General features: G+C 42.8%; 1 long non-coding RNA gene across 1 annotated transcript in view; it reads right to left on the minus strand.

Moving 5' to 3' along the window:
- The window catches only part of LOC149474145 (uncharacterized), a 46,359-nt gene extending 20,204 nt beyond the window's left edge, over positions 1–26,155 (minus strand). Inside the window, exon 1 of the long non-coding RNA XR_016312157.1 lies at positions 26,041–26,155. This is a non-coding gene — a long non-coding RNA (uncharacterized LOC149474145). The remainder of the gene's footprint in view (positions 1–26,040) is intronic.
- Between the last annotated feature and the right edge of the window lie 1,651 nt (positions 26,156–27,806).

A 27,806-nucleotide genomic window follows, 5' to 3' on the forward strand; every position in this document is an offset into this window, starting at 1 on the left:
GAACACAGGTTTTAATCTGGCAAGTGTGAAGGCGTGGGGAAGTGGCCCTGAATGCTCACTGTCTGTTTTCAGGGCTGTACAATTGCAACCATATGCTTGTCAAATTAGGATCTACAGTATTCACATAGTGTAACATAGGTTGCATGCTAATGGCAACAGCCACAAAAACCAAACACTGATTCACACTCTACAGGCCACAGCACCCATGTGAATGAGCCCTCAATTACACAACGTTTGATTTATTAACTCAGTACAGTTTTATCATTTGGATTGAACAGGAATTTGTTTGTGATTGTGTCCATGAAGAAAATGTTGTGTATTTTTACCATATATATAATTTGGATATTTTCTCTGGTGGTGGGGGCCTGTCAGGTATGCTGTATGGGGCCCTGGGTGTATGCTTGTGTCTGTGCCATCTGTATAGTTAGGAAGTACAATAGGTTCTTCTATGGAGTATCTTGAACCTCTGCTATGTACCTCAATGCATCTAGGGATCGGCCACGTTTTCCTATGAAAAATAACAAAATTCGTTGTAATGTTTCCCCTGAAGCAAGCGTGAACTAACCCCTTCATATTATAAAGCAGACCGAATTGGCATTTTCCACAATTATGCATAGGCCAGGTCTGTGTGCCCAAATAGGACCTCCCAGTGGCTATTCTATGGACAAGGTACACTTTTCTGTATGCCTGATCTTTATTGAGCTGCAATAGTCAATACGCTGCAATGGGCAGAAATATTTGGAAACAAACCACATGAGCTCAAGTATCCAAACATTAATGTTCCTTCATAGCAAACCTCCATGATGTACTGTATGGGCCTGGCCCACTGCAAATGAATGCATTGTTCTGGTAGGTCCTCCTATTACAGACTTTAGCTACATGTGGAGGACATTGCACTGACTTTTCCTCAGATTGCATATTATCTGGCCATCTGAAGTCTCGGAAATACAATCAAGAGGATCTGACACTTTTTTAAGGTAACAAAAAATAGTCTTTAATTGACTCAACATAAAAATAAGCCAACATGACTAAAACATATCTTGAAAATATGGGGATTCTGATATCCGGCGACAGTCCGTTCACGAACGAGAAGCAATTCTGCACCCTTAAAACCAACATAGAGGAAAAGGATGGTCAAATTGCTGTGCTGCTTCCAAACCACCTCTGGCATGCCAGGGTCATTATGCAGGTCCTCGATGCCAGTTCTTGCATGGGGCCACAAAATATCCACTGGCCACAAGTGAAGGTGAGTGGAGGACGTGAAGGTGGATTTCTACCAGCTTCAACCGCAAGCAGTACCACTCCTGAAAAATGAGAGCAAATAATCATTGACACGTCATCATGACAGTCAATTCTCAGTGCAGGCTATCTAGAGTGTCTTTCCTTTTTAACCATTTCAAGAGTTCAAGGAAACATTCTTGGAGCATCTACTGTGTTTGGAAAGGCCCAAGGTCCCCCCCTCCCCCAGGCACACTAATGCTTACTTGAAGTGGATCCCCATCCTGATTTCATGATGTGCTTGAAAAGCTTGCCTCTCTGGTATACGTGGCTCATGAAGGAGTGTTCTTGGGATCACACCAAAACAAGGTGCTTGTTCGGGGAGCAATGGACAGGAGAGAGGGGCCAAGGAATGCTGGCATGGGAGCAGCTAAATGAATGATTTTGGCTGCTCTGTGGTAAGCGGCTGCTTTTTAAAAGTCAGCAGCTACCGTTTTTGTAGCTGATGACTGTTATTTTTTGATAGGTGGAGTGTAAATCCGCTTTAAATGTACTGTACAGCATTTCTGACAAACGCGGCTTAAGATATGGTGTGGCCCTAGGGTCAATGTGCGTTTAGAATACTTCCAAAATGCACATACAAAAACACTCCATCCAAATGCATGTTCCATTTCTATAGCATGTTAAACAGAAGAAAAATGCACTTACATAATGTTAACATGCGCAAGTAAAAGTAGACAAAATCCACATCCTTTTATTCTGGCTTCACATACATGCATTGTGGTCTAACACCGCACTCCTGGGCAAATCACATGCAATTTGTGTGCATTGCAATTAGAGGCAAACATTTACACACCTCAAATTGCACCGCATCCGGGCCAAAAATGTGCAGGACCCTTTTTCAGGGTATGCACATGGGTGTGAATAGGCATGCGATCCAATTTGGCAAATCGCAATACGCTTTGTGTACCAATTTTGGTGTGTTGTTAACTGAAGGGATTAGCCCCTAAGTTTGATGTCCCACCATCTTGTCTCTCTCTGAGCCAAAGTTCTTCCATTTTAGAATCAGTAATCCATCTTAAGACTTAAGTCAGTACTTTAAAAGAATTGACTTTCTTGTCTTAAACGGTAATTTGTCAGGAGTTAAAAGTTCCTCTTTTTTTGTCCAGGTGCAACTTCCCCTTTTTTCCTTAGCTAGCCTAAGACTGAAAGTCTGTGGTGGGCTACATCCTGTTGAGAGAGTATTAATAATTATAAGCCAACGGTAAAGAGGAACTGTCTGCTTTCTGTGCTGTTCAAAAGTTCAAAGCTTGACGTATATAATAATAATTAACATATATGCCAACTGATTGGGCATGACTGACGTATGTAATATTCTAATTGGTTAAATGCATACCTGTCAATTGATTGGTTCTTATATTTCTATGTATTGTTTTAAGTTTCATATATAAGTTTAAACACGGAAGAATAAATTCAGTTCCTTCTGAGATATCACCTTGTGTCTGTGTGCAATTTCCTATGTCTCAAAGGGGACTCCGGGCCCGAGGACAGACACTGATCAGGGCCAGGGGACTGACGGGAGTCGGTAGCTACAGGAAGGAACGAGAGGAGCCAATTCCTTTCATTAACTTCACCTAGAAAGCTGCAGCAGGTGGCATGAAGGGGTTGCGGTTGTGATGCGGTGCAGCGCTTGCACAGAAAACACTGCAAATTTCACATCGCATCTGTGTGACACCAGAATGTGCCAATATGTGGCTTGACAAAGCACAGTGGTCGGTGCAGATTATTTTCAATCCATGTTTTTTTACACTTTTCATTCACTGGTTTAACTCAGGTGATCGTTAATCACAATTATCTCCGGAGATCACATGCAGCCCCTCAACCATCTACACATATCTCTGGAAATCTATACAGATCTCCTTGAAAAAATGTCTCCTCTCTTCTTCGGAAAACAATTGTCCTCCACCTCATAAACAGGGGGACAGAGAAGACTTCTCCTTGATAACTAAAATCAGATGAATTATCTGTGCTTAATAAACATACACCAATACTGCAAATGCATTGTACTGTCCAAGGCATTGCACACTAATGCATTGCACACTAGAAATGTCAAATGCGTTAGTGTGTACAGTGCATGAGTGTAAAATGCTTTAGTGCACACTGCAGTGTACAACGCATTGCACACTGTAATACACTGTACAATGTAATACCGTGTACACCCACACATTGTAGACTGTAATGCACTGTACTCTGTCATGCAGGATAGAGCTACGCATTGCACATTGTGATACCATGTACACTAACACATTGTAGACTGTAATGCACTGTACTCTGTCATGCAGGATAGAGCTACGCATTGCACACTGTGATACCGTGTACACCCACACATTGTAGACTGTAATGCACTGTACTCTGTCATGCAGGATAGAGCTACGCATTGCACATTGTGATACCATGTACACTAACACATTGTAGACTGTAATGCACTGTACACTATCATGCAGGATAGAGCTACGCATTGCACATTGTGATACCGTGTACACCCACACATTGTAGACTGTAATGTACTGTACACTATCATGCAGGATAGAGCTACGCATTGCACACTGTGATACCGTGTACACCCTCACATTGTAGACTGTAATGCACTGTACACTGTCATGCAGGATAGAGCAACGCATTGCACACTGTGATACCGTGTACACCCTCACATTGTAGACTGTAATGCACTGTACACTGTCATGCAGGATAGAGCTACGCATTGCACATTGTGATACTGTGTACACCAACACATTGTAGACTGTAATGCACTGTACACTGTCATGCAGGCTGGAGCTACGCATTGCACACTGTGATGCGCTGTCCACTGTCATGCAGAATCCAGCAACGCATTGCACACTGTAATACCATGTACACCAACACATTGTAGAATGTAATGCATTATACGCAGTATACATGTCCAGATATTCAAAGATTAGCCACGAAGGCCTAGCTGGTTACCTATTTGGCGACCGCAGAGAGCCGAATAACGCTACACTACATCCAGGCAGCTCTGGGAGGGCGTCATATGACATCCTGGCAGAACGCGCTCTCCGTGATTGCTGTGTCCTAAGGACACAGCTGATCACGTGATGTGGTAAAAGGCAAATCACAGCGGCTTTTTACCATGTGATCAGCCATGTCCAATGACACGCTGATCACCGGGAAATGCATTTGTCGGGTCTTGGCTGCACTTTCATCACGCTGTCAGAATGTGTGGAAAGTACTGCCGAGAACCAGCAGTTATCAGAGCAGGGGTCAGCACCGATGATCAGTGCCCACCAGTGCCACCCAACAGTTCCGCCCACCTGTAGCCAGCAGTGCCACCCACCAGTGCTGCCTCATCAACGCACATCAGTGTTGCTAAATTACCAGTTTACCAAATGTTATAATATAAACAGACTTTTATTCATTATGAGCTATTTTGTTGTTAATGGAGCAAAAAGTAAAAACACACAGCAGCAAGTCAATACCACCCAAAGAAAGCTCTATTTGTCTGAAAAAACTGATCTAAATTTAAGATGGGTACAATGTGGCATGACCGCACAATTGTCATTCAAAGGGTAACAGTGCAGAAAGATGAAGATTGGCCGGGACAGGAAGGGGGTAGGAGTACCCAGTAGGCAAGTGGTTAATATCATTGACCCATCAATACCCAGGAGCTAATGTACAGATAAGTAGCATGTGCACCAAGTGAGATTCTGCTAGGCCCCACCCACAAAATTACAATTACTTGTCCCTCACATGTTATAAACATATTTGCAATGGCCATACTTACTTTACATATAAGGATCATCTCCTCAGTTGAGAACTGTGCTCTCGCCATGTCCAAATGCCAATAAAGTTATCAAAATTTTCAACCAACACAAAACTTCCAACCACTTCTCATCCACTTACACTCCCCACAACCACTTCCGGGTGCGCACGCACGTGATGACGGACTTCCAGGAGGATAGCCGTTCATGCGCCATGGGGACACCTGTTTGGCGCTTATTTGTGAGCTATCGCGCATTTTTATGTGCGGCTATCATAGCTTCCGCGAATATGTGTTTCTTATTGATTCGTTTTTTTAACCTTGGCTAATATATATTTGTTGCCAAAGGCCAAAAATCAACAAAGTGTGGACTATTTTATTACTGTAAATCGAATTGTAGAAAACCTGTAGCTGGCTGCACAGTGAATGTGACGTATTCATTAGTACATAACAATATTGTGGTGCAAGCGGGTTTTTTTTTTTTTTGGTTTTGAAAAAGCCAGTTTGCACACACTTGCATATTCACGCTCTTATAAGCTACATTTGAGCAGATTATATAAGTATACAAAGTAACTATTACAGTTGTTCATATATTGAACATAAACACAAAAACATCGGTCAAACATTTATTGATCAAATATATCTTCATTTATTTGGTCAGCAGGAACAAGTAGGTACAGTCAATATCTTGGTGAGTCACAAAAATAGGATTGATGTGGCAAAAATAAAACACTCCTGCTCATAAGAGCTTACAATCTAAAGATACTTCTAGTGAACTGTGTGTGCACAGGTTATAGCAGGAAACAAAGGGGAAGATGAATCAAGTAACATTTTCGTGCACATAGGATTTACTTACACAATCACTTAGTATAAAGATCCATTCACAAAAAAAGTCTACAGATCAAAATATCAAGAAAACAAAGCATGTGAAAAAAAAAAACCCTCCCACCTCTACAAATCCCCTCCCACCTCTACAAATCCCCTCCCACCTCTACAAATCCCCTACACATACATTTGTCAGCAGGTTTGTCAGAAAAATGCATTGGAGTCTAAATAAGCAAGCAAAATTAAAACAAGAGCAGATTTTAAACAAAACGATTGACATGTGTGAGGCTTTCAATGCAAAGAGAAAAACACAATCATTGTGCAATAACACACAAACACACTTTACAAGGCCAAAAATATGCAAACATTTCCAGCCCACTTCCAAACACAGCCTGAGTGGTGTCTGGGGCAATTCAGCACAAAATCTCTTCTTCCCCCCAAACCACACCATGCAAGGACTTAGTCACAAACCACCCGGCCTAGTAACAGGCCAAATCACTCCCTACTGCACATCTTTATATAAGCTAGGTTGTATTTGGAGCGCCAAACAAGGCCCCACCCCCAATGAAGCCACACCCACCACTGACCTTAATTTGGTCAGTGAAAGTGTTTTCACCTGATGAATCCGCTTCCTACCTGCATTAACCCTTGGTATACAGGCCCCACAAATCAGAAAGATATATACAGTGAAATGTACGTGTGCAGCATACAACAGAACATTGAGCAGGGATGTGAAAGAGAACCCCAATTGGAACCTTTATTGCTACTATGGTCACAATTCCCTCCAGATTATCGCATGAGTTAAGACAGTCACATGACCACATCTTGTATGCAATACTGAAAATGACAAATCGATTTGACTAGTATGGTGAATTTCCCATCAATTGGTAAAACACTCCAGAAATCAAACATCACCAAACATTACACTCTGGGCAAAGCTGATTTACAAATCATGCGACTTACAGTAAAGTTGACCATTTCAATGCAATTTTCAAGACATCTGACACAGATCTCTATGCAAATTGCCACTAAAGTAGTACATGTACTACTATAGAAATCAGTGTTTGAAACGCACCCATGTGGTCGCTCTAATAGCAGACAATAGGGTGCGACTTTGCAGACGATTTACAACTTGCATGTTGTGCAAATCACATGCCAAGTCCCACTCAATGTGCACGCTATTGTAGCGTTCATATTGTTGTGGTTCAAACTTGGTCGGAGCCGCAAGTAATAATAAAGTAATGAATACACTACTTTTCATGCAATTTGCTGAGAGATCGGTGTCGAATGTCTTGCAAATTGCACTTGGAATCACCATGTACCCCGACTTTGAAATCATGCAACTTCTATGCAAGTCACATGATGTGACTGTGGTGTCAATAACACCACTTAGAAATCTGCTTTAATGTGACCGGGTAGCCCCCAGTAACATTGTTTGCAATTGCCATGCAATTGGCATGACAGGCGACTTGCAAATCGTAGACCAAGTCGCACCCTATTGGCCACTGTAGGCTCTGTTCACATCCAATTGGATTGTGAACTCGTGCAACTTCACTGTAAGTTGGGCAATTGCCGCATCGGATTAGATGTGACAGTGGTGTTAGCCCCCAGTAACATTGGGTGCAATTTGCCATGCAAAGAGCAAGCTGCTGGCCATGCCAATCACATGACAAGTCACATCCAGGGTGTGCAATTTCAGGTGCGATTTGTGAATTGACATCGTACCTGATATTGGATATAATAAATGTGAATGTGAGTGTATTAACCACTTGCCTACCAGGCACTTATACCCCCTTATTTACCAGGCCAATTTTCAGCTTTCAGCGCTGCCGCACTTTGATTGACAATTGCGCGGTCATGCAACATTGTACCCATATGAAATTTTGATCATTTTTTTCTCACAAATAGAGCTTTCTTTTGGTGATATTTAATCGCCACTGGGCGCTTTACTTTTTGCACTATAAATAAAAAAATTGCAAAAAATTTGAAAAAAAAAAAAAGTTTCTTTGTTTCTATTATAAAATTTTTCAAATAGCTATTTTTTCTCCTTCACTGATGTGCATTGATGAGGCAGCACTGATGGGCACTGATAGGCAGCACTAAAGGGCACTGATAGGCAGTACTAATGAGGTGGCACGGATAGGCGGCACTGATAGACAGCACTAATGAGGTGTCACGGATAGGCGGCACTAATATGCAGCACTGATAGGCGGCACTGATAGGTGACACTGATGATGGGTACTGATAGACGGCACTGACTGGCATCACTGCTGGGCACTGACTGGCGGCACTGACTGGCACAACCCCTGGGCACTGACTGGTGGCACTGACTGGCAGCACTGCTGGGCTGCACTGGTGGGTGGCACTGGTGGGCAGCACTGGTGGGTGGGCACAGGTGGGTGGCACTGGTGGGCACAGGTGGGTGGGCACAGGTGGGTGGCACTGCTGGGCACACTGCAGAGTGGCACAGGTGGGTGCACTGCTGGGCACAGGTGGGTGCACTGCTGGGCACAGGTGGGTGATCTGCTGGGCACAGGTGGGCGGAGCTAGTGGGCGCATTGCTGGGCACAGGTGGGCGGAACTTGCGGGTGGCACTGCTGGGCACCGATCATCAGGGCACTGATCATCAGTGCCCTGATGATCGGTGCCGATCCCCGCTCTGACAACTGCCGGTTTTCGGCAGTACTTTCCTCACGATCTGACAGTGTGAGGAAAGTGCAGCCGAGAACCGGCACTTGCATTTCCCTCTGATCAGCGTGTCATTGGACACCGCTGATCACGTGGTAAAAGGCCGCTGTGATTGGCCTTTTACCACATCACGTGATCAGCTGTGTCCGTAGGACACAGCGATCACGGAGATCGCCGGGTGCGCGCCCCCTGGGGCGCGCAGGAGAGCGCATTCTGGGAGGACGTCATATGACGTCCACTCAGAACTGGCCGGCCGCAGTGCAGCCGTCATTCGGCTATCTGCGGTCGGCAGGTAGTTAACATACGCCATTTGTTGCAGTGAGAGTTCAAAGGTATTTGAAAATTTTGGCCATTTATTAGCAATTTAACATCTAGACTCAAATAGAAATCGCAATGCTACACACAATTGAAAACACAACTAGTTAGTAATTCTCTAGAAAACACAGTAAAATTGGCAACTTTAAGAGTAATTTTCAATTGCATATAGTGTGAACGAAGCAGGAAAATCAACAAAGGAAATAAATCTTTGAAGGCGTGCGGTACCTGCCTGCTGGGATAAGGGTCTGCTTTGCATTTGGTGGAAAAATCCATGCCAGTATTTGTGACAAGTTTGATGTGTGGATTCACCAACCAAGTCTTTTCTCTCTCGCTCACTCTTCTGTATGTCTCTCTTTATCACTCTTCAGTATGTATTTCTCGCTCACTCTTCTTTGTCTCACTGGCTCGCTCTTCTCTCTCGCTCACTCTTCTGAATGTTTCTCTTTATCACTCTTCAGTATGTATCTCTCGCTCACTCTTCTTCATCTCACTGGCTCGCTCTTCTCTCTCTCTGTCAGCTCTTTGCTTGCCAAATCCTTCACAAAAGTGGATGGAGTGTAAACCATCATTATCAAATCTATTAGTGCTCCAGGCTCTTACCTTATCCCATTGTATGACATTCACATAAGGTGCAGCTTTGAAGGTGTTTCAACAGACAAGGCCTCATTCTAATTCACTAATTCAAAATTTAATTTTAGGGATCATTTAGACAGAAAGCAAAGATATTGCCAGAACATCTATTTGAAGACAGCCACACACGGAGATCATGCTACTTCCTCGCCGGGGTTGGGATTCAAACCGACAACCCTAGAGTTGTGAGGCAGTAGTGCTAACCACTAACCCACGGAGCTACATTGCTAACCCTGCCTGTATTTCTGTGTTGTGAATCAATCCTAGGTCCCTGGGCAAGGTCAGTGTAACTAGCCAGATATCTCCAATGTGACACAAATGTTGTGCTATGTTGCCAATTCAGATGTATGTTGGTTCTATGTATCCCAATACAAAGGATTGCAATACTAATACAGGCGTACCTCAGTTTACCAACGCCTCAGGGAACGTCATATTTGGGGTACAAATGCCAAACCATTTCAGTTAATTGGTCTGTTTACAAATGTTTGAATAATTTGGTATGGGCATGTGGCCTGGTATGGTTCAGGAGGGGGGGGAGGCGCTCGCTCGTCCCCCCCCCCCTTCCTGACCTGCTGGGCTGCATGCTCGGATAAGTATCTATTATGGATTTTGGGGGGTACCCCATGCTGTTTTTTATTTAATTTCAGCGTGGAGTTACCCCTTAACATCCATACGAGACCCGCAGGGCTTAGTATGGATGGGAGGGGGGACCCCACGCCGGGTTTTTTACAAATTGTTTATAATTCCCTGCAATACTTTTACATCAACTGTCAGTGGGGAACTCCGCCGACAGCTGAAACATGAGCGCTGCATTGGTTTTCGCTACTAAAATGCTGCATGAGTTGATAACATAACTCATGCGGGATTGTAGGAGCGACAGCCATGTGTTAATGTTTCATCTGTCAGCGGGGTTCCCCACTGACAGCTGAATGTAAAAAAAAAAAAAGCGTGGGGTCCCCCCTCCCATCCGTACCAAGTACTTCGGATCTGGTATGGATATTAAGGGGGAACTCCACACTGAAATTAAAAAAAACAGCTTGGGGATCCCCCCAAAATCCATACCAGACCCTTATCTGAGCATGCAGCCCGGCAGGTCAGGAAAGGGGGGGGGCGAGCGAGCGCCCCCTCCTCCTGAACCATACCAGGCCACATGCCCTCAACATGGGGGGGTGCTTTGGGGCAGGGGGGCTCCCCCCAAAGCACCTTGTCCCCATGTTAATGGGGACAAGGGCCTCTTCCGTTAGTGGGATAATTGGTCGGCCATTTTTTGGGATTTTAGCATATTTTGTTTACCAGTAAAGTTGGAAATTTTTTGTTCCAAATTTACTGATAAAAAAAATGTGCCAAAATCCCAAAAAACGACTGACCAATTAACCCACTAATGGCCCGAAAATCGTTCGATTTTTTTTTCGGCAGAAAAATCGGCCGATTTTAGACCCATCTATGGCCTGCTTTAGATGGGTCTAAAATCGTCCGCAAAAAAAATCGGCTGATTTTCGGGCCGTTAGTGGGTTAATTGGTCAGCCATTTTTGGGGATTTTGCAACTTTTTTTAATTGGTAAATTTGGATAAAAATTGGCCGATTTTGCAGATCGGCCGATTTTAGCTGCAATGATCGGCAAATTGGCTGATCTTTTAACAGATAAAAAATCTGCACATGAGCCATGACCTGCAAGAAAAATAAGAAGAAAATGAAAAAGAAGAATAAAAAAAAAGAATAAGAAAAGAAGAAAAAGAAAAATGCAGGCCATAGATGGGGCACAAACTGACCGTTTAAAAAAAAAAAAAAATCGGTTGTTCAATGGGCCCACGTTACCACCAATGGTAAAAAAATTGTTCGATTTTCGCCCCGTCTACGGCTGGCAAATATAATAGCAAAGTAATTACTTCTGTCCCTGCAGAGAGCTGCGCTATTATATTTGACATTAAAAAGTATAAAGGTTGCAACATTGTATCTATATGTATCCAAATAAAAACATCTATATCCGAAATGGATACAAATAGATACAATGTTGCAGTCTCTATACTTTTTAATGTCAAATATAATAGCGGAGCTCTCTGCAGGGACAGAAGGAATGTTTCAGCTGTCATCGGGGTTTCCCACTGACAGCTGAATTTTAAATTATTTCCGTGAATTAAATAAATAATAAAAAAAACAGCGTGGGGTCCCTCCTCTCATCCATACCAAGCCCTTCAGGTCTGGTATGGATATTAAGGGGGAACTCCACGCTGAAATTTAAAAAAAAAACAGCGTGGGTCCCCCTCAATATCCATACCAGACCCTTATCCGAGCATGCAGAGGGCAGGTCAGGAAAGGGGGGGGACGAGCAAGCGCCCCCCCCCTTCCTGAACCATACCGGGCAGGGGGGCTCCCCCCCCAAAGCACCTTGTCCCCATGTTGATGAGGACAAGGGCCTCTTCCCCACAACCCTGGCCGGTGGTTGTGGGGGTCTGCGGGCGGGGGGCTTATCAGAATCTGGAAGCCCCCTTTAACAAGGGGGCCCCCAGATCCCGGCCCCCCCCCCTACGTGAAGGATTCTGCGGTACACGGTCCGCAGACTCATTCACAAAAAAACTAAGTGTGGTGTAAAAAAAAACACAGTACAGGGTCTTTGACAAGTCCTTTATTAAAACAATGTCCCCCGAAGTAGATCCAACGTCAATCGCGGCGGCGGCGACCCGAAAAAAAAAAAAAAAGGTTTCGCTCCCGTCCGAAGCTTCCAGCCTTGTGAAGAAAAGCCTAGCTGACATTTCTTATATAGGTATGGGGCGGGGCCAGCCGGGAGCAGCAAGCATGCGACATGGGGCGGGTCACTGGGATGATGTCCCCGGCTGGCCCCGCCCCATACCTATATAAGAAATGTCAGCTAGCCTTTCCTTCACAAGGCTGGAAGCCTCGGACGGGAGTGGAACTTTTTTTTTTTTTTCCTTTTTTCGGGTCGCCGCCGCCGCGATTGACGTTGGATCTACTTCGGGGGACATTGTTTTAATAAAGGACTTGTCAAAGACCCTGTACTGTGTTTTTTTTACACCACACTTAGTTTTTTTGTGAATGAGTCTGCGGACCGTGTACCGCAGACTCATTCACGTAGGGGGGGGGGCGGGATCTGGGGGCCCCCTTGTTAAAGGGGGCTTCCAGATTCTGATAAGCCCCCCGCCCGAAGACCCCCACAACCACCGGCCAGGGTTGTGGGGAAGAGGCCCTTGTTCTCATCAACATGGGGACAAGGTGCTTTGGGGGGGGAGCCCCCCCTGCGCCAAAGCACCCCCCCCATGTTGAGGGCATGTGGCCTGGTATGGTTCAGGAGGGGGGGGGCGCTCGCTCGTCCCCCCCCCTTTCCTGACCTGCCGGGCTGCATGCGCGGATAAGGGTCTGGTATGGATATTGAGGGGGACCCACGTTGTTTTTTTTTTTAAATTTCAACGTGGAGTTCCCCCTTAATATCCATACCAGACCTGAAGGGCTTGGTATGGATGAGAGGGGGGACCCACGCTGTTTTTTTTTTTTTTTTTTTTTTATTGCGGACCTTTATTTTTACATTCAGCTGTCAAAATAAATATTATCTAGACCTTCAAAATAAGTAAAATCATTACAGAAATAATTATAAAGGATAAGAAACAAAAATAGAATCACTAGAACTAAGGAAATCTAATTAGAATACATGAAGATATGCCGAGTGCTGTTTATTAAACACAATAGTCACGTCCGAGTGCCGGCTGTCAGAGGAATCCAGTAAGATTCACTATTAGGCAGTGGCTAAAAAGCAAACGCCCATGGCAGACGTCTAAAATGTGTTCTGCGCATGCTCAGTTCTATCTGCCAAAGACACTGCACGGGCGTCTAGATTTTTACTGTGTCGATTTCCTTGAAAAAAACGATTTTTAACACATTCTTAATTTTTTTGGAAATAGCAGATATTGTTTAAAGTGAAGTCCTGATATTTGGCAAAGCAAATTTCTAAGTGAACATGTCTCTGCAGTGATTTTTCATGGTGTTAGACGTGCTTCTTAGCAAGTCTGCTTTGTGAGTCTGATTTCCGGGCGTGTGTCTTTTTGTGAATTAGATTGGGCATCTGCTTATGGGCGCTGGTCAATAGTGAATTTGGTTGCAGGGTAAAAAATAGACGGTCGCCCATGAAAATTGGGCGTTCGCCCACGAATATGCGCCCATGCCCAATAGTGAATCAGGGTCATAGAATGCAGCTCTGCCCCTCCCCCACTCCCTCCTCACTGGCTGTGTTATGATTGAGTTCCTGCACCTATTCTCTGAGAAAAAAGGCCCTGTCTATCTATACAATGCAAGCCAATCATGGATGGTGGGAGAGGCTGCAGATAGCTTCCTAAAAACAGTGGACCACCCTAGGTAAAGCCCACATGTGATGTTAATGACAAAACAGAAATCCCAATTAATGAAAGGGGCTGGCCAAGGATAGTTCAGCTGGGAAGGAAAGAGTTAGATCATGCTGGACATCCTCCAGCCAAGAAATGGGGTGGGCTCTCTCTGACTTGCTTCAGATTTAATCCACACAATGTGAGAAGCTCATTTTGTGCGGTGAAATCAGAGGAAGCAATTTCAGGACAGGAGAGAAGCCTGTAAAACTGTGTGTAGCACCCTCCTAGATAAGAGCTAGGAAATGTAAATTAAGCTCAAACAACAAAAAAGAAAAATTCTGAGCTCTAACTTGCCAGCCAGCCTGCAAACAAATCGAATTATTCTGTCTAACAGTATGCGTTAAAAACAGTTTAGTTAGCACACATTTGAAAAAACATGCGTAAGCTACAGAGCCTCATCACGGCACCCCAGTATTTTGTAGTTCCTAACTTTCCAATTTTAAAAGCCCCATAGTAGAGTCACATGTATTTAATGGATAGACCAAGGGCAGATGGACCTGAGGGAGCCCACCCCTCTTTAAAGGTACAGGAGCGCACTGGACACCCAGCATATAGCACAATGGCAGCTAAGGTGTCCAGTGCACCCCCACCTCGACCAACAATTCAACAGTACAAAAAATGTCCACTGCCCCAGTCTATATCTAGATGCCAGCCATACTGTTAGACAGGTTTATTTGGTTTGTTTGCAGGCTGGCTGGCAAGTTAGAGCTCAGAATTTTCCTTTTTTGTTGTTTGACATGTGTCACCCTTCCATGTGCTCCTTGCTGTTAAGGCCAGTTATAGACAGGGGAAGTGACCATTTTTTGTAATGTTAATTTAGTTTCCTGGCTTCCACCTGCCTTCTGGAAATTAGTAAGCTGGGAGAGTAAAATCTACAGTTTGCTTATTAATGTGATTCCAGCCAATTCTTAGTGGTGGATGCCGACAAGGTGGCTGGGAGGGAACATTAATAGTTGGTGGCCTGGTATAGAGAGGTTCTTCCTCAGGAGGAGAGATTCCTACCCAGAAGAGCTGCTGCCCTTCCTGGCAGTCCAGCTGAAGATTCTGATAGTCTCATCAAGGTCCCAGCTGTACATAGTTGGGGGGGGGGGGGCTATTCTGATGCAAATTCCTTCACAGCTAAAAGAGAGATTTCATCAAGGATCTGTTCTGGAGGTTTCAATGAGGAGATTGTCTGTCTGTCTGAGTCTGGGATAGTAGTAGTAGGAGTAGTGGGAAAAGAACCTGGGACACAGATCAGCAGGGGTGAGTGCTACATGTGCAAGACTAAAGGTAAGGCTGGAGTTCAGCTTTAAATGAACCAGTTTCTTTTCCTTGACCATTAAACCTCACTGCTGCAGGATAAAAATAATGTTCTGCAACACAGCTCAGTCATTTGGACAGACATAATTTCTTTTTTGACTGCCCCTGCCTTTTCTGGAATAAAATTTGCTCAAAGGGTCATTCTAGTGAAATTGCAACTTTGCCCTGAGAAGAAATCTGGTGACATGAATCACCGTCTAGATTCTTGATATAACGCCCTCCAGGTTAGATAGCAGTTTGTTGTTTTATTTTCTTAGGCAGTAGCTGAGTAGCAGCCTGGGATGAGTCAGCCTGGGATTGAGGTATAGAGGTTACCTCAGTACAGACTAGGGAGGTTCTGAAGGTCATGATCTTCAATCTCTCCCTCTCTAACAGTGCCTTCCCCTCCCCTCTAAAGCATGCACTCATCACTCCCATACTTAGAAAGCCCTCCCTGAACCCCACCAACCTGAACAACTTAAGACCCATCTCCCTGCTCCCGTTTACCTATAAACTCTTAGAACGCTTAGTCTACAATCGCCTGAGCTCCTACCTCACTGACAACAACCTTCTCGACCCTTTACAGTCTGGCTTTCACTCGCTACACTCCACTGAAGCTGCCCTACTAAAACTTACTAATGATCTTCTAACTGCTAAAACCAATGGCCACTACTCCATACTCTTACTACTTGACCTCTCTGCGGCTTTTGATACTGTTGACCATCCTCTCCTTCTCAAAAAACTCCATTCTCGGCCTCCAAGACTCTGCTCTCTCCTGGTTCTCCTCCTACTTATCGCAGCGCTCCTTCAGCGTTACCTATAACTCTGCCTCCTCCTCTCCACTCCCTCTTTCTGTAGGGGTCCCTCAAGGTTCTGTCCTTGGACCCCTTCTCTTCTCCATCTACATCTCCTCCCTTTGTCACTTTATAAACTCCCATGGCTTTAAGTACCATCTCTATGCTGATGACACACAAATCCATCTTTCTACTCCTCACCTCACCCCTTCAGTCTCCTCTCACAGTACTAACCTACTAAGTGACATATCGGCATGGATATCACTCCACTTCCTCAAACTCAATCTTTCCAAAACTGAGCTCTTACTATTCCCAGCAGCCCATGACCCCTCCCCTGACTTCTCCATCGAGATCAATAACACAACAATCAGTCCCTCCCCTCATGCCAGGGTGCTAGGTGTAATCCTAGACTCCCATTTGTCCTTTCAGCCCCAAATCCAATCGCTGTCCAAATCTTGTAGACTTCACCTCCGCAACATCTCCAAGATACGCCCATTCTTAACCTCTGAAACCACTGAGCAACTTATTCACTCCCTTGTTATCTCTCGCCCTGACTATTGTAACTCCCTCCTCATTGGCCTACCGCATTGCAGGCTATCCCCTCTTCAGTCTATCATGAATGCTGCTGCCAGACTCATCCACCTTACTAACCGTTACTAACTGTTCCATATCTGCCATCCCTCTCTGCCAATCCCTCCACTGGCTTCCCATTGCCCAACAGATAAAATTCAAAACATTAACACTAACATATAAAGCCATTTATAACTGCCCCAAATTACATCACCAATCTTGTCTCCAAATATCACCCAAAGCGCACTCTCCGCTCCTCGCACGACCTCCTGCTCTCTAGCTTCCTTGTCTCCTCCTCCCGTGCTCGTCTCCAGGACATCTTTTCAGAACTTCCCCCATCTGCAACTCTCTACCCCAATTTATCAGACTATCGCCTCTGCTCACTTTTAGGCGATCTCTGAAAACCTATCTCTTCAGGGAAGCCTATCCTGCCCTCAGCTAATAATGGAATATTCTACTCCTCCTACCAGTCCAACCCCCACAGTTACTACTTTTTGTACCACTAGCCCCTCCCTCTTAGATTGTAAGCTCCAAGGAGCAGGGCCCCCCTAACCCTCTTCTATTGAACTGTATTGTTGCTGTATTGTCTCCCTTTATATTGTAAAGCGATGAGTAAACTGTTGGTGCTATATAAATCCTGTATAACAATAAAAATAATAATAATAATAATGACTTCTGCTGCCCTCCCACCTCTCCAGACACTTGAGAGTTTTCTGGAGGAGGGGAGGAAGCTCGGATTTGTTTACTTAAGAGACCATGGCCAATCCCCTGGCAGGAGGCTAGACATGTTGACCAAGGCAACCCCAAGCCTGGGAGCAGTGAGGTGAGTGTCAAGTGGAAGAGAGTGAGAGGCTGGAGTGTGGAGCCTTGGAGGAGGCCCAGGGAAGGAGAAACCTACAGGCAGGTGCTGGAGAAGAGGATCTCCACTGTACCACCATCTCCAAGGGAGGATACCATGAGTAGCAAGGGAAGGAGCCAGCCCAGAGAAAAGCCTGAGGCCACCAACCCATTAAGCTATCAGGAGAGGATAGTATGAGTACTCTTACACCCCCTGGACCAAATAAGGGAAGAGGACAGTCAGGCAGAGAACCCAGCTAGCTTCTCATCCGGGGTTGCTGTGCTAAAATAGCAGTTTCTGGGCTCCCTTGCCCAGGGAATACCCTCAGGCAGCTGGGAGAAGAATAGGATTCATCTGGCATCTGAGGATGTACACCAGAGAGCTGGAATGCTCTTAAAGGAGAGACTATTTTTGTCCACATTTGTACATAGTTGCTAAGGAGTTTATCCTCAAGTTTGCAGTTCCCTTGGGCATCCCATACACACCTGAACCCTATCCAAGTTATCAACCCCTTAATAGAATCGCAAAACCCAGCCCAAGGGCTGTTTACTGACTCTGAGTGCAAAGTGTGGAAGAAAATGCTTGTTGCCTGGCTGTGCAGAGCTTAGGGGGTACCAAAACTCAGCAACCCCAAAGGGGGTAATGCTGCATTAATGTTCCTAGATCTGCTCATACTCACCATGATAACGTACACCTCCTGATTCCACTGGCAGAAGTTCTTTCTACCTGATGCTTCCACAGCAATGTAAATTATTTGTAAGAAGATATATAACCTGGCTTATAAAGTTTTTGGCAGATGGGTATAGATGAGAAATCAAGTTTGAGGTGTCCCAGAGAAATACTGTATTAGCTGGTGAGTCTTTCATCTTCTTGACCTCCAACAAAGCCTGCAATATAAGTTTTGGGTGGACTGATGCTATGATATCAAGCAAGCAAATTACCAGTGTAAAAGTGTATTCATATATTTATAAATAATGGTTTTAACAATGTATTTAAATAAAAAAAAGGTTTTGAGTTAATTGCATTTTATGTAGATAGTGTTGCAATATGCTGAATGCATGCCTATCAGGTAAAAAATCTATCAGACCTCAGAAAATGGACTATGACTTGGAAAACAGCAACCGTCCAATAAGAACAGAGCAAGTCAGCATCCAAAAGCACATCATAGGTATCATTGTGCCAAGTACTGGTAATGTTCCAGACAGCAGATAACCAATTGCAGACCAGAATTTTTGTAGTTTACTTTCCACCTTCTTTTTTGCTAACTGCAGCAAGTTATGTTACAAGGTTACAACCAGACTTTTTAACATTGGAAGTAGATCAGAGGATTTAATGCCACTGCATTATGCATCAGTACAGGCTCTCAGATAATTTGACACATACAGTATAAGAGATTTATTATACATTTAATTAGAAGTTATAATGACTGAAGCAAGAGAATCATCAACTCATTTTTGACTTGCCTAATTAATATAATGCAGATCTGACTTGTAGAGAATCAAGAAATTCAGGAATCTAGGCAATTGTAATTCACAAATAATATGGTCCTCGACATAACCTTCCATTACAAATGCATTGTTGGGGGGCTTTCCACAAAAACCATGGGCCCCTCATTGTCCTGCCATTTGCAGGACCAGCTTAACATTGGGGCCTTTCAAACTTCATGTCCAGTGCTCACTTTCCATCTCTAGCTGAGCTCAACTACCAAAGGAGTGCATATACTGTGCATGGTTGCAGTTTAAACTGACCAGAGCAGCTGCCACTGACCTTAACTGAAGCAAGGACAGCACACTGTGCAGGCATGCAGTTTGAATGGCCTGGAGTAGCTGCTGGGGGGGTGCATTATTTAGGGCCCATTGACATATCTCGTAGAGTGATTCTCAGACAATTTTGCAAGTCACATAGGGCCAGCCCTTTCACTTGAATGGGCTGTCCTTTGCACATTTGTTGCCAAAATATAAGCTACTGCCCCTTTTCAGTCAACAAATTGCACACAACGTTTAAAGGCACTGTTCGCCATGGTTGCCACACGATCCTGTTACGCAACAATCGTGGCAGAATCCCATCACTTTTGGAGTGCAATTAAAGGATATTGGCACCCAAATGCGTGTCAAGTGTTGCGCAGCAATTACCACATGATGTGGAGTTACGTGCACAATCGCTGTAATTCTGCCCACAGTTCCAAATTTTAAAGTGTTAATACAGCCTAAATGTTCAGCCCATCATGCAAACATTAGGACGGAGGGGGATTAGGGGCCAGCGGGTTTTGTGGAGAGACCCCACCAATGGCAGCATCTGTAATGGGAGGGCTGCAAAATTTAAAACAGGAGAAGCGTTGGTATGTATTTGTAGGCAGGTGCAGTCTCATTTCTCCACTGCAGGTGGCACTCCAACCACAGCAGCATTGCAGAGGGAAAGGAAGTCAGGAGGGTCATCTCTTTGGTTTACTGGGTAACTGGGGAAGCTATCTGGTTGGATGCCACCACCTCATGTGACTACCAGCAGCCATCTTGAGTCAGCCATAGTCTATTTAAGACCCTGGCTCCTGGGCTTGACACTCATTTTGTGGTGGAAAGTGTAGGGAGAGGTTACCCGTCTGCTAGAGAAAGTGGTGGACAGCGTAGGGGCATGTTACCCGTCTGCTAGGGAAAGTGAATAGCAGTAGGGAAAAGCTCCGGACAAGTATGAACAGTAGGGACATGCTATGCTCTCTAGAAAGCAGCAGCAGTCAGCAGCACACTTGCAGTAATGATAAAAGAATCTATACCATCATGATTGGATGGTGTATGGCGGGTATCACTTCAGCATTCCCAGCGGCTCTTTTCAAGGCCTGACTTCCTTCTGTCGGCTGATCACTGAGCAATTTCAATGCCTACTGCCTTATGATGCTTGTATGTGTATATTTACCTGTTTTTACTTTTTATGTTCAATAAAATCCCTCAACACCAGTGGCTGCTTGGCAGCTCTCTTCCCCCCTCCCTTTATTCTCTCCAGGAAACCTCCCACTTGGGCGCAGACTGGCCAGGTTGCATTCCACCCTCTGAGATGGACACTAATGAACGTATCGAAATATGCTCCACTCTACCCTGCTGCACAGAACTGTGAGTGCTCCCAGTCGGGTGTTCTCCTGTTGGGCTGTTTATAATGTTGGACTGCTACTTCAATACAAGTTTGTCATTTGCAACCGGACTCTGTGTATTTACTGCCACCTACCACTCTGCACCCATCCACATACTATTCAGAGGATATGAAATTGCACAGGGAGATTTTTGGAAAATCTTGGTAATGGTGAACCTATATTGGTCTCCAGGGCCAACAAATCAGTGTGCCCAAGCTCAACACCTCCAGGAGACACATTCCAATTAATTTAATTTCCAGGCTCACTCTAGGAGGTCATTCACATCCTTCCCAGGAGTCCAGTGTTTTCAGACTCCTGTAACAGCATCCCTGGTGGCACAGTGAGAAGAGCTACTGCAGGATGCAGCAGAGATTGTTGGTTCAGGTCCCAGTCCTAACACATCCTTTCTGCTCCAGGCTACCTTTTAAGGGTTGTTCCTATGACAGACCCACAGACAGGAAGGCATTTCAGCTTTTCTTGGTGTAACCGCAGTTATGTGTGATAGGTGTTAACATAATTATAATCATTTTGAAAAATTTATAGGAACACCTATAATATAATAATATATATGATGCTGTAATGGAGGAGCAAGGGGAAGGTAAATTTAGCACTTCATTTTTCTCAGGTAGGGCTAGAAAATGAGTCCCTGAAAGAGTAAGCTTTAGCAGGCTACATTTTTTACAGTTTTATGGCAAGGAAATGGGGCATAAATTGTAGAGGATCAATACCATTGTAACAAAACAAACTAAAATATTTATAGCTGACAACATATTGAGGATAAAAGCTACTTTCCCTATCTGCCTAATTCACAGTACATTAAAGCTAGCCACACATGTTGTTCGGTGTACATGGAGGAATACGCCCTGTGCTGACTTGTATTTAGACAGCCACAGCACCCACAGCAGTCTGAATACCTTAACAGTTCTGCCAGCATCTTTCCACCTGGCTATTTAGATTTCTCAGTCGACTTTTGTAGATTCGGGTGGTACCGATAGGGCCAACAACAGCTAGAATTTCAGCTGATTCAACCAGTTTTACTCTACGATTAGAGATGTCTTGTCAATAAGACCTATGTGGTATCCTCATACCCAACAGCCAAATTTAAATTCAGATATTACCAGCCAAATGTGGAGTTTAACCTGCAGGATGCAAAAATTAACATAGAAATAGAAATCTAGGCTACACAATTGAAATACATAACCTGTCAAAGGATTTGTAGCTCAGGTCAACTAGTCTTGTGGATCACACACTTCTGCCATACAGAAAAACTAGGAAAATCACTTTGCCAAATCATGGTTTTGCTTTTCAGTCTCCTGGATCATATCCCTGCTAATTGGACAGAGGTGAAGATGCTGGTTTATTGTTCAATAAGTAGGATGGAGGCATAGAGGTCACACAGGAAGGTGCAATGCTGAGCCAAGTACTATTAGTGTCATCTGCATGGCTATGTGGTATGGCAGTGATGTGTAAATCACAAGACTGGCTGAACAGAATTTAAAATCTTTTGGTGGGTAACACAGTAAACATACAGTATATGCATTTCAGTTTACCCAGAGTCAGTCAGTGTGCCTTTGGCGTATGTTTTGTAGTGACGGACTCACTTTAATTCAGTCATCAGTATGTTTTCTGTATATAAACTATGTAATATGTGAACTTCCAATAAACTGTGAATGTATTTTTTATCTGTTCACAATTGCCCAGTACACTTGGCAGCTGCAAAGAAATCCTTTCTGGCAGGGTTCAGCTCATTTCAGTTGCTGTCATGTGATACGAGGGTCATGGCTGAGCATTGCTGATCCAAATTGGTGGTATCCATGTCCTTTCCAATACCACCATCGCGAAGTGCGTGAAGTAGGCTGTCCCAGAAAATCAATACTATCTAGTCTCAATGGTCAGTGACAAAGTCACAAAAGTCATTTTCAGGTATCTTTTTTTTACAGCTAAGCATAAAAGGATTGCTACATGGATTGGCTCTGCAGGACCTAAATTGCTCCACAATCCTGTTTTTCTGTTGGCTTTATTTCTAATATATTCCTATTCTTCATTTTGTACTCCAATTCATTTTAACCACTTGAACTGCAGTAGGTTTTACCCCCCTTCATGATCAGGGCATTTTTTGCTATTCAGCAATGTGCTTCTTTAACTGGTAATTGCTCGGTCATGCAACACTGTACCCAAATGAAATGTATATTGTTTTTTTCACACAAATAGAGCTTTCTTTTGGTGGCATTTAATCACCATTGGCATTTTTTATGCCAATAAACAATAAAATACCACAAATGTTAAAAAAAAATAAATCTTTTTTTATGTTATAAAACTTTGCAAACAAATAATCTTTAGTCATACAATTAGGCCAAAATGTAGTCTTCTACATTTCTTTGGTAAAAACAACCCAAATCGGTGTATATTGTTTAGTCTGTAGGATAGTTGTAGCATCTACAAACTATAGTATATACAGTATATTTGAAAATTGATCAGTCCTGACGTACCAATTGCTTATCTCATTTCTTGAGAGTCTTAAATGCCAGGACAGTACAAATACCCCTCAAATCACCCTTTTTTGGAAAATAGACAATCCAAGGTATTTAGTAAGTATGGTGAGTTTTTTGAAGTTGTAATTCTTTGTCACATGTTTTACTAGGTGAAAATAAAGGAAAAAAAAGTAAAAAAACAAATGCAGCTAAGACAGTAAAGACCGGTAAGCTGCAATATATTAAATTATTTGTTTTTGTGTTTAGATATGTTTAATGCCATAGAATATCTATTCCTTCATGTTGATACTGACCAGCAAACAAGTAGGTTTCATATTCATCCAGTACACTTGGCATCTGTTAAGAAACCATTTCACTGTGGCTGTGTCAAATGCATTCCAGCCACTGTCACGTGATATGAAGGTCATGGCTGAGTAATACTAAATCCAAACTGGTAGTTTCTATGTCTACTACTTCCATAATTTTCCAATACTTTTATGTTGGAAGGTTTATAATCTCATGCGCATGAAAAGCAATTTTATTTAGTCAAATATTTTTGTGAAATATTCAGAATAGTCACTTTTAGGCTTTTATAAAGAGTCATTGCTATGTGGTTTGTCTCTGCAGTTCCTAAAATGCTCCACAAACATCTTATGTAATTTTATTTCTTAGACATCTTTATTCTTTCTTTAATTTGCTTTCATTCAACAGGGACCAGTTTTGTTCCATATTTTTAATAGCAGACTTCAGTCCATAGGTGCCACTCAATTCACAAAGAACCTCAAACATGATTAATTTTGCTTGCATATTTATTGTCAGGAATCAGCAACAGAGATGGCAAGATCTCTGTAACTACACTAGGAAGGTGAGACCAGACTGTATACATTAAAGTAAATTTAGTAATGGTAAAAAAAGACATCAAAGCACCAGCACACAGCAAACATAAAAATACAAGTGAACCACAGCCATATAACCAAAATACCTAACAGGAAGTCTAAAGAGAAACAAACAAACAAACTATTTACAATATGTACACAAATAGGGAACACTGATAAACAGGGTAAACTGGATATGCAGGGAACAGATGGGATGAGAGAACCAGGAATGAGATCAGGTACAAGGGGAGCAGAAATAAGGCAGCAGGGTACAGGATGCTGGGCAAGAGCAAGATCAGGAACAGGATAAACGTATCTGGCATCACAAAACAAAGCACAGAGGCAAGGTGTATCAGCAGAAGAGGGACTAAATACCATTCGAGCAGCCAGCATCATTTGGAAACTGATTACTGGAAATTGATGGCTGCTGGGAGACACCCGCTGATGGACACTGAAACTACAATCTTCCAAGCTGGGAAGCACACTGCCACCAGCAGGTGATGCAGGTCCTGACATTTAAAGTATATACCATGTTCTAAATACACACAGGAAAATAACCATACCCCAAGGACTTGTATAAAAACTATCAACCAGATGCTTACTATAAACTTTACAAAATTATACATGTTTCCATCTATATAATTTTTATTTTATTGTTTGTTTATAGTGTATCTGTAACGGAACCAGACCCCGACTGCACTAGGGTATTTCCCTTAGACTTCCGCTTCCCTGTCCGAACACCATCCACAGACCCCACCTATGGTCATACGAGACTAGACAAGACCAGTTTTGAAGGAAACCAGGAAATAGACTGCTGTACTTTAACACAGACACAAGATATAAATGAAGGAATTAGCCTTTTAGCTTAATATATCACCATTTTTTGTTAAGGATTAATCAAAAGCCATTTTGTTTCTATTAGCTTAAGCTCCTCCATTTTACAATAAGTATTCATTTTAAACTTAATCAGTACTTAAAGAATAAATTTTTGTTTTAAGCTGTACTTTTGACAAGAGTTTAAAGTTCCTCTTTTTCCTTTCAGCTTTAACTTCCTTATTTCCACTAGCTAGCGTAAAAGGGAAAGTCTGTGGTTGGATTTGCTCTGTCTCAAAATTATTAATAATTATAGCCAATGATAAAAGGAGAAGTCGGCTACTTTCTATCCTGAATAAAAGGTCATAATTGATGCATTTGATAATAATTAACATATATGCCAAATGATTGGTCATGACTGACATATGTAACATTTGATTGGCTTATACATATCTGATATTTGATTGGTTTCTATACTTTTATGCGTTGTTTGAAGTTTCATATATAAGCTGAAACACGGAAGAATAAATTCAGTTTAGTCTGAGATACCACCTTGTGTCTGCATTTCCTGTGTCTCAGAGTGGGCTCCAGGCCTGAGGACAGTCACTGATCAAGCCAGGGACAGACGGGGGTCATTGTATCTTGAGAGGGATGAGAGTCAATTCCTTTCAATAACATTCAAGGGAACAACCCACCTCCCTGCATAAGGACACAGGACGGGGCAAACCAAATCTAGCAACAGGAAATACATCAGCAGAGCCAATACACAAACACATACATCCCATAATAGTTTGCTCCCAAGCAAGACACACAATAGAACAATGTGATGCAATCACATAGCACCAAACAGGTTTTTTTATACAATACACACTGAGACTGATCACATAATCATATGTAAACGCAGCTATATAAAGAAATAGACTTAACACTCTAAACAGTAAGTTAATTAGGATAGCTTGCTGGGTGATCCAAACAAAAGGTGAATGGGAATTCACATCTAGACAATGGTTGGATGAATTAGGATCTCACTAAAGAGCAGACGGTCTGGCTCCTTCAATTCACATGTCTAGTTCAGAATCAACAACCAAGAATAGTCTTCATATAGCTGATAAATTATTACTGTCACATCTGAAGTAATTCCAACTGCATTCTCAGCGTCCATTAGTCACCCTGTGCTCCTAAGAGACACAGGGTGACTTACACATAAGAGGGATATGGGGAGCTGAGACAGGGGTCTCCCCACCCCTCCAAAGGGGGCTGTGTTCCATGGGCCCCCCACCCAAAGTGACTCCTGTCACAGTATCTAAATCAACAAAATGTGTATGCTTATAAGCCATAGCCTTTACCTTCACTCCTCTGGCATTTTTTTTTATTCTTTATCTTTTCAGCTGGTTTATCTTTAAGAAACATACTTACACACCCAGCAAGTGCTGGTCTGCTTGTGATCCCCCTCTCCACTGCTGCACACCAAGTCTTGTACCATGTTTCTCTCTGATGCCTCTTCCTGAATCTTGCAGCCTCTTCCCTGATAACACACTGCCAGGTCTGCCTTCCTCCAGCATTATATATGCCTAACCGAAGCCTCAGGGATATGTGACGTGGGCATGCCAGGAGGATGCAGGAGCAGAGTAGGGGAAAAGGAAGGCAAAGGGTGGGGTGGACTGGGAACTAAAAAGAAGGTAAACATACACAAAAAATGTTAAAAACTCATCTAATTTTTATTGCTTTTTTGTGTAAAGGTCTGCTTTAGCGTACATGTAAACCCTTGACTGAATGACATTTAGGGGTTGAATTACTAAAACTGGAGAGTGCAAAATCTGGTGCAGCTGTACATGGCAACCAATCAGCTTCTAACATCAGCTTGTTCAATTAAGTTTTGACAATAAACCCTGGAAGCTGATTTCTATGCAGAGCTGCACCAGATTTTTCACTCTCCAGTTTTAGTAGACCAGACCCTTAGTTTGTTAAAGCAATGTGTATTACAAACAATTGTCTTTTATTATGCATACAATACCGTGTTCACCATTTTTCGTCTGTTGTTTCATCCTCTTTGAAGCCACTTCATATCTGTATGCATTTGGCTGCATGTCATTTTTCAGTGGAGAATGCCTGTGCACTGTCAGCAGAGCTGCCTGTAGTTTCTTCCAGTACAGCATGTGACAGGGTGATAACATAGGATGAAAGCTGGGTGACAGCAGCAGAGCATTGGCATCTTATAAAAGAAAATGCCTTAATAAGGACCCAATGGCAGGATCGGCAGATATTATTTTAATTAAAACGAGAAATGTTAAAATATTGAAAATTAAATTTGACTGTGCATTAACGAGATTAAACTTATATGACATAATAGCAATTGGGTTTACAAGTATTTCTTTGAAATATTTATATATGAATAACGTCTTTCTGAATTTACTGCATGTATCAATAATTAGATAATGGTAATTGTTTAATTACTTTTGTTCTAACAGTTGTCTAAAAAACATAAGCAATATCTGACTGTACATACAGGGGAATTTACCTAAAGGAATAACAACCACATATCTATATATACACTAAAACAAAAAAATTATGAAACATGAAACAAATACTTCTTTAGAATTCTCCTTATCTCAGATTAAAAGCAATGATAAAGAACTATGCAGGGGTTGCTTAGATATTTATCATTGCTTTCAGTTTGAGATAAGGAGAATTCTAATAAAGTCATATAAATATTTGTTTTATTCATTATAATTTGTTAGTTTTAGCGTATATATGGTTGTTATTCAAATCCAAATAACATTAAGTTCATCACATATGGACTTCATCTTCATTGTATCTTGCTGGTTCTACCTAAACGTGTAATATCTGACTGATGGTAATTAGGGAAACTTCAAGAAATGCATTGGCAAAGTTTAAAATAGAATTTGAGCCAAAACAACATATTCTCAAGTAACTATTGGTAGCAGAAATACATTTTGTTTTGTTCGTATACAGGACCAAAGGTAGGTTCTTATGTGCTTCTCAGGATAGTCACCCTGATCATAATGCATGTGACAAATAATTATGCCACTATGTCACATTATTCAATTGGTATCGTAATGATGTATCTGCAAAACAATTCTAATTCTGTGATTTGTTATTCAGGTAAAATTTTTCCATAGCTGTCATGTGAGGTGATAAGCCTTGTGATCAGTAACCTCAAA

Source organism: Staurois parvus, unplaced genomic scaffold (genome assembly GCF_062004578.1).
Source record: "Staurois parvus isolate SC_StPar_1 unplaced genomic scaffold, SC_StPar_1.0 ptg000011l, whole genome shotgun sequence".
Taxonomy (NCBI): domain Eukaryota; kingdom Metazoa; phylum Chordata; class Amphibia; order Anura; family Ranidae; genus Staurois; species Staurois parvus.